Source organism: Triturus cristatus, chromosome 6 (genome assembly GCF_964204655.1).
Source record: "Triturus cristatus chromosome 6, aTriCri1.1, whole genome shotgun sequence".
Lineage (NCBI taxonomy): Eukaryota > Metazoa > Chordata > Amphibia > Caudata > Salamandridae > Triturus > Triturus cristatus.
In genome coordinates this window covers 900,478,870-900,493,099 of record NC_140589.1, presented here as the reverse complement: position 1 = coordinate 900,493,099, position 14,230 = coordinate 900,478,870, and the positions used below count along the sequence as shown (strand labels likewise).

At 50.8% G+C, this 14,230-nt stretch overlaps 1 protein-coding gene and 1 long non-coding RNA gene across 3 annotated transcripts in view; one reads left to right on the top strand and one right to left on the bottom strand.

Annotated features, from left to right (window-relative positions):
• The window catches only part of LOC146820763 (MFS-type transporter SLC18B1-like), a 709,940-nt gene that overhangs the window by 616,788 nt on the left and 78,922 nt on the right, over positions 1-14,230 (top strand). The gene's annotated exons all lie outside the window — the stretch shown is intronic.
• Positions 3,450-14,230, bottom strand: part of LOC146820762 (uncharacterized) — a 132,667-nt gene continuing 121,886 nt past the window's right edge. The window contains exon 5 of the long non-coding RNA XR_014963049.1: positions 3,450-3,602. This is a non-coding gene — a long non-coding RNA (uncharacterized LOC146820762). The remainder of the gene's footprint in view (positions 3,603-14,230) is intronic.

Genomic DNA, 14,230 nt, shown 5'->3' with positions numbered 1-14,230 from the left:
CATTTAGTGATTCTGCTAGAGATTAAATCAAGACCTTTCTTGTTAGAAATCTCAACTAAAGGCTTGTGGTCCGTGCGGACCTCAAAATCCACACCCCACAGAACTTTTTCTAATTTCTTGACGGCCCAGAAGACCGCAAGAGACTCCCACTCCACAACAGAATACCGCGTTTCCGCATTTCTTAGGCTGCGGGATAAAAACATGACTGTTTGCATGCCTGTGGAACCATGTTGTTGTAGAACTGCACCCAAACCTCTTTCACTGGCATCTGTAGTAAGAATGAGTTTAATTCTGGGGTCAAAGCTCTGAAGGGAAAGGGAAGGTGAAGCACTCAAGCTTTCTTTGATGTTGGTGAATTCTTTCTCACATAACTCCGACCAAACAAAATTAACACCCTTCCGTAAAAAACACCTCATGGTAGTGGTCAAATCTGCTACGAACTTTGCATAATACTTCACCATACCCAGAAATGTAATCAATTCATCTGTGCTGGAGGGAGAACTCATGTTATGGATAGTTGAAACCAGATCACTCTTAGGGTTAACACCATCGCCCAGTTATGTTATGCCCAAGATAGTTAATTGAATTAGATCTAAATTTAGATTGTTCCATTTTTATGGTAAGATTGCAATCACACAATTCTCCAAGCACCAATTTCAATTGTGCATCGTGTTCATCCACATCATTGCCAAATATGAGAATGACGTCCTGATATATGAAAACGCCCATGAGATCTTTGAGAGCATTCTCCATGGCACGTTGAAAAAAAGACAAGGCTGAAACCAAGTCAAAAGGCTGTCTGATGAATCTAAATGTGCCAAAAGGTGTTATGAACGCCGTATAATCTCTGCATGATTCTTCCAATTTAATCTGATGGTATGCAGAGGTGAGATCGATGGTACTGAAAACCCTTGCTCCACCTAGCAAAAGCAACAGCTCAGTTATGTTTGGAAGAGGATATCTATCCACTATGATGCTCTTATTTAGTTGTCTCAGGTCAATACATAGATGCAAGTCCCCATTGTGCTTCCTGGCAGTGACTACTGGCGCCAACCATTCGGTGCCTTCCACCTCTTCAATGATGCCACCGCTCTTTAGCTTAGCGATCTCCTTCTGCATATCATCTCTTACTGATAGAGGTACATTCTCTGCACTGTACACACTCTATCCTTAATCTGAATGGGAAGATCAGCATTAGGATCAAGAAACACACCCAAATCACCCTGATGGGGCCAAATAATGATGCTCTCTCCCTTTTTAGATACATACATTTTTCCTGATACCAGCCTGTTCTTATATTCAATCAGGCTCTAGCACTTGCACAAAGATGTGAAGGCCACAGCAACATATGGTGTTGCACACACCTAAAAAACAAAAGGCTTACTATTTGTTTGAACACATTACTTCAATGAGGCATACATTTTGATGAAACATATCGTGATATGCCATACATGAGAATAGTGCAGCACTCGAAAAAAGTAGGTGTGCTTGTCACCCTAATGAACAATGTCAAAGAAACCTAAATCACATGCCTACTATGAGATGCAAATGTGCGTATCATTGAGTTGACACACATTGAAAGTAATGCCAGAAACATGCCGTGGATGCGTGCATCATTGATACACAATTCCCAATGCGGTAGGATGCAAATGTGCATATCATTGAGTTGACACGCATTGGAAGTAAAGCTAATGTACATATGATGGGATTGTGCGTATCATTGGGTCGACACTCATGGAGAGTATCGTCAGATGCAAAACTGCTATGCCGTAAATGTGCACATCATTGATATACTATTCCAAATGCAAAGTTAAATACCATAGTAAATGTGTGTATCGTTGACACGCAATCCCAGAGGCAAAGTTAAATGTGTAGGTCGAGCAACTCGGCTTCCATCTTCGTTAATTTGAGAGACTCCTCCTCTGCATGAAATGGCAGCCTATAGGATCGCACAGCAGTCCCAAGCACAGTTAAACAGGAACCGCTGGCAGAAAGGCGAACACACACGTGCAGCAGCACTTACCAGCGGAGCTGCAGGGGGAGAGAGGAGGTCCCTGACCAGGAGGTGCTGGGCTATTTTGCCGAAGACGATTGAACCCTGAGCCCCCATGTTCCGGAGTCAGCCGCTCTGGCCGCTGCGCCACACCTCTTATGTCCCTTTCCCTACTGCTTACTGTTGGTTTTCCAAGTTAATATTTTTTTAATTTCATATCTCGATATATAAATGTTTGTGCTTATTTCATAGTTAAATTTTTTGAGATTATTTTATTAGATTTCATGTTTTGTTTTATTAAGGGGGAAGATGTGGTCAGATCCTGCCAGATGGGTAGAATGTGGAAGGCTGGTGTCCTCGCGGTTCTAAGTGTCAGCTTGGGGCCGATGTGCTGATGGTCACTTGTTGGACCCATTTCTTCAAGAATAAACATGGCACTTACCTGCAAATATTCTGAGTTGTGTCTTCCTATACTTGCTAGGCAGAGCACAGTTCTCCGAACTTCTTTTCATAGAGTAGGCACACTACTCTTGGGACCTCAGACAACAGCTCAGTAATGGCTTTCAAGCCCATTATTACTTGTTTTCTCGACTATAGAGAGAGATCAGGAAGCTGAACTGCTCATGACTAGGGACATAGGTAGACTTGATTATTACAATACCACCCTGACTTTCCTCCCTGACTTCTTGGCACTAGGGCAAAGTATTAGGCAATCCTTCCTGGAGGAAAAACACCTGGTGAGTACCCTGACAATCAAATATGTAGTGTTAAGCCAGGCTTCTTAAAAAAGAGAGGGACCCTTTGGAACCCAAGGACTAGGATTCAAGCAGAAACTCAAAAAGGAACGTCCTTTGGGAGTAATTTAAATCTAACTTCACAACATTCCACAACAAATGCAGTCCTCTTTTGACCATTAAGCATTCAACTAGAGGGATCACTTTCAGAACCAATGGTCCATATATTGGCACAGAAACCTACAAGTTATACATTGATATAATCAATTTATTAACATTATAATATAAAATTTAAAAACATTTTATACAGGAAAAAAAGAGAATTCCTTTTTCTTCAAAGAGCAGCAATATAAATGACAATGTCACAAAAGAAAAATTTGTTTAAAAACACAACACGAGAGATAATGAAGACATAACACTTTGTCATTGCGTACCGTAACTAATACCAAAGGCTATACAAAATCACCTGAATGTATCGTAATTCATCAATATTTGGGGCAGATTAGGAGCGGTGAGTTTATGGTAGACAGGCGTTGACGCGTTTCGAAGGAATAATATGGTTGAATCTTCTTTTTCAAGACTATAGTGATCTGTACTCTCGCTGAAAACGCAGCAGAAAACATCTGCAGTTTGTGATACCAACACATTAATACTCTTGATCCCAACAGTGCCCGATTGCAGCCAAAACAATTATTCCACCAATTCCTCACAGGTATCTACATGCATTCATCACCATCCGGTACACACATGGTATCATTGCCGCTGTATAATACAGTGCTTACCTATGATGTGCTGTTCTTTAGAATCAAAACGCTATTTGGCCACTGTCACGTAGGTCCAAGTTTCTATATGTAGGAACCCAGAGCTGATTTCACCTAGTTTGGGACCACATTAAAAAGACAAACGAATATATCTATTAGGTCAGTGGTCAACAGAACCATCTTTTATTCATGTCTTTAAGTCTAAACCTGCTGTAGTTATATTGATAACGTTGAACTACTTGCTTCTATGCCCTTTTCTTAGATGGAAAATCTGCTACAAGTTTGAATGTAAGGGTTCTTGAACCAGTTACAATTTGCGCTGGACTGGGTACTATCTGTATAAATCAAATATTACACTTATAAAGTGATGGGCCCAACAGTGACTCATTAATTCTAGTTGTTATTGCTACTATTGCATTTTTCCTTACACCCACCATAGGTCAACTGGTTTAGTTTGCCACATGTCTGGTTTCCCTTCTTGCACGGGGGCGGAATTGCCGTAATGAAATCGAAATAATTTGGATAAAAACACAAAGGTATAGTCTAACAAACTATTGTTCTCAGTATCACCATCTCGTAGAAATAATCAGTAACTTACTTCAATATATGTCCGTCTTTTCTATGGGTCCTTATTGTACTATGGCCCTTTTGTTGGCTACAAATATAGAAACCAAAATATTATCTTTTTGGTTTTAAACATAAATCATAGCTTACTATTTTATCTCTACTATAAAGTGTAATATAGTTAGCTGTCTAGTAGCTGGGGAGGGCGGAGCCAGAGGGTCGACGGAAGAGGAGGAGTCCGGAGAGGATAAGGCAGTTAGGATAGGGACAGTGTCGGTGCTGGATGTAAGAATAAAGCTCCCATGATAGAGATATAAATATACTACGTGTCTGTGGTTCTTTTGTAGCGCGATGCTACAACTGGCGACGAAGGTGGGATGACCAAGCCCCACTGACCACAGAACCTGAGAGATCGTGCAGAGCCGATCGTGTTGAAGCGCGATTCACGCGAGAAGCGTGTGGCTTGGAGGACGCTGGTGGGTGCAGAAGTCGGGAGCCCACCCCGACCCTGTCTTGCGCCCAAGAGTGGAAAGAGGAGTGTCCCAGCACCGGAGACGCCATCCCCGAAGGTCTGCCAGCGAGCGTCGTTGAGCGCGCTGAAGTGGGAGCTGGGAAGCTCTTTGGATGCCGGCAAATCTCACGCTTGATGCGTGAGTTTCGGCACGCCGTCGCGAGGAGAACCGTGGAAAGCTGCAGAAGAAGGCGGGAGCCCACCCCGACCTCACCTGAGCAGTCGCTGTAAGGGAGAAGCAGAACGTGAGGTGTGCCACCTGTCAAAGCTGCCCGCTTGTGAGTCCAGAATGAAGAGGGCTGAATGAGCCACGAGAGAAAGCCTCGTGTGTATGCAGTGACGGCGGCCATCTTGGAGTCAGGCAGGCTTTCAAGACAGACCCCTTGATTTTCGGAGAGCGGCCATTTTGAAGTCAGGCATACAGTAACTGAAGCAAGCATTGGCAAGTGCAAACAAACAAGCATTGGTAAGAAGAAATAAACAAGCATTGGTGGAAAGGAAAATAAACAAGCATTGGCGAGAGCAAGTAAGCAAGCATTGGCAAGTGCAAACAAACAAGCATTGGTATGAAGAAATAAACAAGCATTGGCAAGAAGAAATAAACAAGCATTGGCACGTACAAGTAAACAAGCATTGATATGTGGGAATAAACAAGCATTGGCAAGAAGAAATAAACAAGCATTGACGAGAGCAAGTAAACAAGCATTGACGAGAACACATAAAGAAACAAGACCCATCGAGGGAGTGGAAAGAAGACAACGACGCAATGTCGACTTCACCACAACGGAAGCCCCTGGTTGCGGGAGGATCACACCTGCGAGCTCCGGAATGTCTGACCGTGACCACAGGAGGGAGCATGGGCCCCAAGTGGCAGGAATGGTTAGAAGACTTCGAAGACTATATTGAAGGATCCAAGGTGACGGAAGACAAAGAGAAGTTAATTGCCCTCCGCAACCTCGCAGGCCGAGAAATAAGCAAAATAATAAAGGATCTTCCGCCTGCTGAAACAGGGACGTATGACAAAGTGCGTGAGGCACTGAACAAAAAATTCCTTCACAAAAGAAACGTAGATTATGAGCGCCATACATTCCATCAAGCACGCCAAGGAAAGGAGGAAGCGATGGGTGCATTCTTCACCAGGCTGCGACGGCTGTCGAGATACTGCGAGTTCGAAACATTCTCGCCTGATGCTGCCATCAAATCGCAAATCATAACAGGTTGCCACTCAGAGACACTCCGGCGACGGCTACTAAGGAAACCCCATGAACTAGAAGAGATTGAAGAAATGACCCGCATATATGACCAAGCGGAGGAACACGCTGCCACCATTGAAACAGGTCACAGAGAGGAGGAGCCTAGCGCGCATCCAAGATGGCCGCGTAGGTGCGAGGCTCCCGAGGACCTCCGCGACCTCCTATGACTATCCTGAACATATCCTGTCCCAGATGAGGGGACAGTGTTGGTGAGCCCGAGCTGAGGTGGCGCCCGTTTTCCGCTTCCAAATCGGACCTCGGACACCGATTTTAGCACCGATTGAGGTTTGCGGCCTACTCCTAGCCGAACCCCGGATTTGCGTTGTGGGGCGATCCAGTGACGAAGTGAACAACAGCGGCGGATAGGGCTTGGTGGCTCGCGTAACCCACACTTTCACTTTCGTTTCGCACCCTCCTTGCTGTCTATGCGAGGTTGGGTCGCGGGGCTTTGTGTGTTGGTGTGGCCTCGCTGGGGGGCCCTGCCTGCCCGCCGGCTGTGATCCGCCCCGCAGATCTGGGGTGGCACCCCCCCGGAGCCAGTGGACCGGCTTGCCCGCCCTTCACGACGTGGCTGGTGCGATCGGGAGACTGGGACCATGGCCACGAAACAAGATGGCGATCGGGCAAAGGTAAAATCGACCCGGCGTGGCGCAGCCCATCAGTCCAACAGCATGGATCGCTATACCCTCCAGAAGGGATCTCCTGAGGTGCCACGCAGGTCCCCTGAGGGCCCTACTGATGCCCCCGATCTGCCCACGGATCTGACTCTGCGGGATGTCATGGGCGCCATCGCCGAGATGAAGGCCTCTGTGGGCCAGCGTTTTGACACACTGGCGCAGAAGATCGACTCGGTCCTCGTAGATGTTGGCCTGATAAGGGCCGATCTCTCCAAGACCAACGACCGAGTCGATTCTTTGGCCCACACCGCATCGGGCCTTACGACAGATGTGGCGGCCCTGCAAACGGAGGTGCGCCGGCTTGCTCGGGCGAGTGCGCTGATGGATCGTCGCCTGGAGGACTCCGAGAGTCGGGCCCGGAGGAACAACATCCATATCATCGGGGTGCCTGAGGGAAGTGAGGAAGCGGCGGCGGACCTTTTCGTGGAAGACCTGATTGTTACCCATCTCCAGCCACGGGGGCTGAGTAAATTCTTTGCTGTGGAGAGGGCCCACAGGGTTCCCGGGGGAAGGCCTAAGGTCGGAGCCGCGCCGAGACCTCTCATCGCCCGGATTTTTAATTTTCGGGACAGAGACGCTATCCTGCAATCCTCCAGACTACAGGGACCGATTAGACTTGACAATATGGACATTAATTTCTATCCTGATTTCACCCCTGCGGTCCAGAAGCAGAGACTGAGCTTCCTTGGTGTCAAGCGCCGTCTTCGGGACCTAAATCTCAAATACGCCATGCTTTTCCCAGCTAAGCTGCGAGTGGAGGTGGAAGGTCGCACACACTTTTTTGATCGTCCCGAAGCGGCCGGGGACTGGCTGGATACTCTGTCTGGAGATCGGGATCGGGGTGGAGGGGGGGGAGCGGCCGGGGGAGAGGGCTCGCCGGATCAAGACTGAGGGACTAATATTAGGCCTCGCTCGGGACAAAAATGATGCCACTTTTGACTATACGTCGGATTGCTTAAGTTCCCCTCCTATGGAGGTTGTGTGGGGTCTCTTGGGGGTTCTCCCTCCTCCTCTGGGGGTCTAGTTAGTTTAACTATCTATGGGGCGACAGGCACACTGCACGTTGGGGGGGCTGTCTGGGCTCATGCAGGGGTGCAGGGAGGGGGGAGTTTTGTTGGGGTGGGTGGGCAGGGATGGGGTGTTGTTCGTTATTATCACAAGGCAACCCTTTTTTTGTGTTGGTTCTACTGTGCTCTCGAGGGGACGAATGATGGTTTCTGTGTATGATGGGGGGGTAGGGAATTAACTTTGTTGTCTTGGAACGTCAATGGACTGGGGGACAGGATCAAACGAGGTGTGGTCCTACAGTATCTGAAGCGACTCTCGCCTGATGTGGTCTTCCTGCAGGAGACACACCTTATTGGCAATTCCTTCTGCGCCATGAATCGGCGTGGCTACCGCCTCGTGGCCCACTCGGGCTTCACGTCAGGCTCGAGGGGTGTGGGTATCATGGTAAAGAACTCGCTCCCGTTAGAAATTGATGAGGTGCTCCACGATGACAGGGGACGTTACACTGTCTTGGTGGGTAGAATGGAGAGCAAAGTGGTTGTCTTTGTGTCAGTGTACGTCCCACCGGGGTTGCAGTCGACCACCTTTGCAGATCTGGGACGCCTCCTCCTTGGCCTTCCGGGGGGGCTTCTGGTGGTGGGGGGGGATTTCAACGCGGTGGTTTCTGGGACTGTGGATCGTCACCCCCCTAGGGACCTCCCCCGGGCACAGGCGTGGCTATCCGGCCTCTTGGATACACTGGGATTGGTGGACTGCTGGCGCTTAAAACATCCCACGCAGCTGCAATACACTTTCCACTCGGGGGCCCATGGTAGTCTCTCACGGCTTGATTATGTCCTTGTCCCGGCGGCCCATGTCGGGAGGGTGGGGGAGGTGCGCCATTTGGCACGGGGTATCTCGGACCACTCCCCGCTATTGTTGCATTTTGATGTCTTTCCGAGGGCTGAGAGCAGGGTGGTCCCAATCAATTCCTGGTACCTGCGCGACCCCACCATTCGCGCTGACTTGATTAAATCCCTCCAGCGCTATTTTGAGGAGAATGTGGGGTCCGTGCCTTCAGCTATCCCCCTGTGGGAGGCCTTCAAAACAGTACTTAGAGGGGAGGCCCTATCCCTTATTTCCCACGCCCGGAGGCGCGAGCGGGAGGAGGTGACCCGGGTGGAGGCTGAAATAGCTGAGCTGGAGGGTAATCTAGAAGATGGGGTGACGGATGCTGCACTACATGTCCTCCAGCTCAAGCAGGCGGCTTATAGGGCCCTCGTTACGGAGGCGGCCAGGGGCCTTAGTAGAGAGCAACAGGGGCGACTGTATGATGTGGGTGATAAGGCTGGTAAACTGATAGCGTGGTTGGATAAAAAGGAGAGAGCGAATCGTGTGGTCCCGCTGATTGAGAAAACGAATGGTGTGTGTGTAACTGAGCCAGAAGAAATTGTCTCCTGTTTCGCGGAGTATTTCCGCGAGGTGTATTCCCCGGTCTCTTCTTGCTCGGAAGAGGATTCCCGTGCCCTGCTCAGGGATATCGCGCTGCCTTCCCTGTCCGGGGAGGACAGGGTGTCGCTGGATGCCGCTCCCACCTCCGACGAAATCGCCCTCGCCATACGCTCGGTCGCTTCTGGCAAGGCCATGGGCCCGAACGGTATCCCTATCGAGCTGTATAAGCTGCGACCGGATACATTGGCGCCTCACCTCTGCGCAATGTTCCTCGCGGCCAACTCGCTGGGCTCCCTCCCGCTTGACCAGCGTCTGGCTACAATCGTGGTGATCCGCAAGGAAGGGAGACCTCGGGATCGGGTTACTTCTTATCGGCCTATCTCATTACAGAATGCGGAGCCCAAAATTCTCGCTAAGGTACTCGCCAATCGGCTGGTCGGTGTGGTGGGAGATCTGGTTCACCAGGACCAGTCTGGCTTTATTCCCCATCGCAATACGGCCCTTAATCTGCGGCGTTTGCATGGGGTGCTTGCGCGCGTCCCATTTATACGGGAACCGGCCATTTTGGCGTCCTTAGACGCCACCATGGCGTTTGACACGCTTGAGTGGCCATACATCTGGGCGATGCTTGCGAAGTTCGGATTTGGCCCAGGATTCATCAGTTGGGTCAAACTGTTGTATGCGGGCCCATTGGCGCAGGTGGTCGTGAACGGAAGAGTATCGCCCCCGTTTGAGCTGGGCCGGGGCACGCGGCAGGGCTGTCCCTTGTCGCCGCTTCTTTTTGCGCTTGCCTTGGAGCCCCTGGCGGAGTGGCTGCGGTGGGAGCCTTCCATCCGTGGTCTCCGTTGGACCCCCGAGTATGAGGACCGCGTATCCCTATACGCTGATGACATCCTTCTGTACCTAGCCTCCCCACGTAAATCACTCATAGTGCTAGTTGATGTTTTACACTCGTTTGGTCGTAACTCCGGTCTCGTCATCAACTGGGCTAAATCGTGTGTGTATGTTCTCTCTGGGGAGGCTCCTATTCTCCCGCGGGGCTGTCCGATCCAGATCGCCCCGCAGGGATTTCGGTATCTGGGTGTCTTCATTACTCTGGACCCGGAGGCCCGGTATGAACGGAATCTGCTTCCCCCCCTCCAGCGTCTGCGGGTAGATGTCGCACGCTGGCGGCGCCTGCCGCTTTCGCCGCTCGGCCGGGCGGCATTGTTCAAGATGATGTCTCTGCCGCGTTTTCTGTACGCTTTGCAGAACACTATGGACTTGGTCCCGGCGCGCTACTTCCGTGAGGTGGAGAGTCTGCAACGCTGCCTGTTCTGGGACGGGAGGCCGCGCATTGCTCTGGCTAAGCTGACGCTCCCATGGTTTGACGGGGGGATTGCCCTCCCGGATATTAAACGGTACTATTGGGCCTCCCAGCTCGCTGCCATTAACCATGGCCTCTACGGGCCCGCCTTAAACCCGGCATTTGAAATGGACAAGATGCTCCTGCCAGGTGGCGACTACAATCGAGCGCTCTACTCTAGCGCGCCCGACGCTCGTCTGACGGGCCCCACGCGTGTTATGGTGCAAGTCTGGCACATGGCCAATGCAGCTATGGGGTGGAGGGACCGTTTGACCCGGGCATCACCTCTATACGCGTCTGAGCGGTTAGGTTCCCTGTGGACCTCTAAGGGCTTCGAGAAGTGGGACATAATAGGTATCAGTAAAGTGGGGGATCTTTGGATGAGGGGAGGATTTAAAACGTTCGATATGCTGCAGACGGAATTTCAGTTGCAGGGCAGTGAATACTTTCGGTATTTGCAGGTCCGTCATGCGCTGGGCTCCGTCTTCTCGGACGCTGCCTCCATCCCGGAATATTCCCCCCTGGAGGATAGAATGCTGGATGGGCACGTCCCGGACAGCACGATCTCACTTATATACAAAAAGCTCATAAACGACCGCTCGGGCCTGTTGACTGCCCTTCGTGCGGCTTGGGTTGCCGACGGGCTGGAGTTGGACGACGAGGACTGGACCTCCGCGGTGGCCTCCCCGAAGGAGGTGGCCATACCGGCTCGCCTTCGCTTCGTCCAGCTCAAGATACTCCACCGGGTCTACATGACGGGGCCAAAGCTTCTGCGTATGGGCTATGCTGGAGATGGGTTGTGTAAGCGTGGGTGTGGTGCTTTGGGGACCTTTATGCATATTTTGTGGGAGTGCCCGGAGGTAGAGGGGTTCTGGCGTGGTGTACATGAGGTGCTGCGACTGGTTACGCATGTGGCGCTGTTGCCTGAAGCGAGGAGATGCCTGTTGAATGTGTGGGAACCGACTGATTACTCGGCACCGCAGACGTGGTGGGTGACTCTGGGATATATGAAAGCCAAGCGGGATATTGCTCAACTGTGGGGATCCCAGAGGCCCCCGACGGTCTTGGCCTGGAAAGAACACATGGACTGGTGCATGTTTCGCGAAAAGGTGGTGTATGTGGCGAGGGGTAAGCCTGGGACATGGGTGAAAGTATGGGGCCCCTGGAACGCCTACCGAGGGGGTATCTGCGCACCACCGCTGCTGCCTGATGCCTCGCTAGCCCCATCCCCTTAGCCGACTCATTCCCCCGCTGCCGGGCATTGGGTTCCCCCAGTCCTCGCTCTGTTCTCTTCCCCCTCCTCACACTTCTGTGTATAGTGGGGATCTCCCCTCTTGGGGAGCACGTGCTGCTATTTTTGATTGTGGGTTGCCTTGTGGGTGTGGTTTTAATTTTTGTTGTTCTTAATTTAAAATGAAACCGCATAATGGGGACTGGATGATGTGGCTTTTGACATTGTTACCTACTGTGAAATGCTCCTCCTGTAACGCCACGTGTTCCATAAATGTATGTCGTATGTTCCTGTTATTGCTAGCGGCCGGCCGGAAGGTTGTGGGCCCATACTTGTATACTTTTAAGACTTGTAATAAACGGTTTCAAAAAAAAAAAAAAAAAAGAAACAGGTCACAACATCAGCCATGAGCAAGCGCACCGCGTTCAAGAACGCCCGAGTGGCAGAAGGAAATATTCGCCGGAGAACAACTGGAGGCATAGCACGTCATCTCACCAACGGCGTCCGGAGTATGGGAGAAGGGAGATCAGGCGAGGAGATCGGAAGACAGAAAGGGCTAAGCGATGTTACCGGTGTGGACGTGACTATCCCCATGTGGACACCTGTCTAGCCATGGGCCAACGGTGCAGGAAATGTGGGCGGTCCAATCACTTCGAAGCAATGTGTGGGGACTACCACCGGAACAAGCGGAGTGAACCGACGAGATCGTCCCGCTCAGACACTCGGAAACATCACATACGAGCCGTTCAAGGAGAGCTCTTGCGGTCCCCAGGCTCATCACATTCTAGCCGAGAATAACGCAGGTCATGTTGGGAACGCCGATCCCCATCTCGGGACTCGAGCTCATCATCCTCCCGAGATTCTACATACACAGTGGAATACTTGAACATGATTGCAGACCCTGATCAGCTAAAAAAATATCCGCGACTAGACATTAAAGTGGGGAATCACAACACTAAATTTGTCATGGATAGCGGTGCTTCGCTGAACTACATTCCAGTTACAGAGCATGACAAAATGGTCCCAAAACCTCCACTGACTTTTGCACCGGTCCGCGTCTTCACATGGATGTCCAACAAACCACTTCCCTGTCTGGGCAAATTCCACACTACGCTCACGCATGGTAACATCACCATACAGGCGGTCATACACGTCATCAAAGGGCCTGAAGCCGACTGCCTTCTCAGCCTCCCCACGGCGGAGCGGCTTCGCCTGGTGGAAATTCTATTCAAAATCAACAACACACAGGACTACGTCACCAAGTTTCCCGAACTCTTTCATGGTCTAGGCAAGCTGAGAGGTTGCCCAGTTCGGCTACACATCAATGAACAGGTCAAGCCCGTTGTGCAGCACCCACGACGGGTTCCCTATCATCTTCAAAATGCGGTTGAAGAGGAACTGCAGGAACTGCTTTCAGCGGACATCATCGAACGCACGGATGGCCCGACGCCATGGGTATCGCCGGTGGTCATCGTACCGAAAAAGGGGACTCCCAACAAAGTGAGATTGTGTGTCGACCTGCGTTTGCCTAATACCGCAATTGAAAGAGAGCGACACCCTGGACCACACCTGAGCGATATGATCGCTGCTCTGAATGGCGCAAGGGTGTTTTCAAAGTTGGACCTGAATAAAGGTTATCACCAGTTAGAACTAGACGTCAAGTCTCGCTACATCACCACGTTCGCTACACACCTAGGACTGTTCCGGTACAAACGGCTGAGCTTTGGTGTCTCGTCTGCTGCGGAGATTTTCCAGGAAGCTATCCACCAGATCATCCAACACATTCCGAACACGCTGAATTACAGCAACGACATCCTGGTCTATGGGTCTGATGTGAATGAACATGACATCGCTCTTGATCGCGTCTGCCATGCCCTGCTGGATGCAAATTTGACACTGAACAAGGAGAAATGTGAGTTCCACAAGGCCACTCTGAAGTTCTTCGGTCATATCTTCTCCGACGAGGGCATGAAGCCTGACCCGGATAAGATTGCGACGTTGAACAACACCAACAGCCCGCAGGACGTCAATGATTTGAGATCTTTCTTAGGGATGGCCAGTTATTGTGCCCGCTACATCCGGGACTACGCGACTATCAGTCACCCTCTTCGGATCCTGACCAAGCTTGGTCAACCGTTTGACTGGACACCTGAGTGTGAGAGGGCGTTCACGGAGATAAAGCGTGCGGTGGAGTCGGCCGACAGCCTCTCCTATTTCAATCCACGACGGAAGATGGAGATCACTGTTGATGCCAGCCCTGTTGGATTGGGGGCCATCCTGGCCCAATATGATAATGACTCTGACCAGAGGCGGATCGTTGCATATGCCAGCCGCAGCCTGTCGGATCCCGAGAAGAAGTACTCGCAGCCGGAGAAAGAAAGTCTTGCTGTAGTGTGGGCGTGCGAACATTTTCACGTGTTCATATATGGCAAGCACTTTACCTTGATCACGGATCACCAGGCGCTGCTCACCATCTACGGCAATCCCAAATCCAAGATGCCTCCGAGAATTGAGAGATGGGGTCTCCGACTTCAGGAATGCACGTTCACAATTGTTCATAAACCGGGGAAGGCGGAGAACCCGGCTGACTACATGTCCCGTCATCCTCAACCATCTTCAGAATCGAGCCCATCGATTGCCGAGAAATATATTCACTTCGTGGCTGCCCGAGCACTGCCACCGGCCATTCCCATGGATGTCATTCGGGAGGTCACCGCCCAGG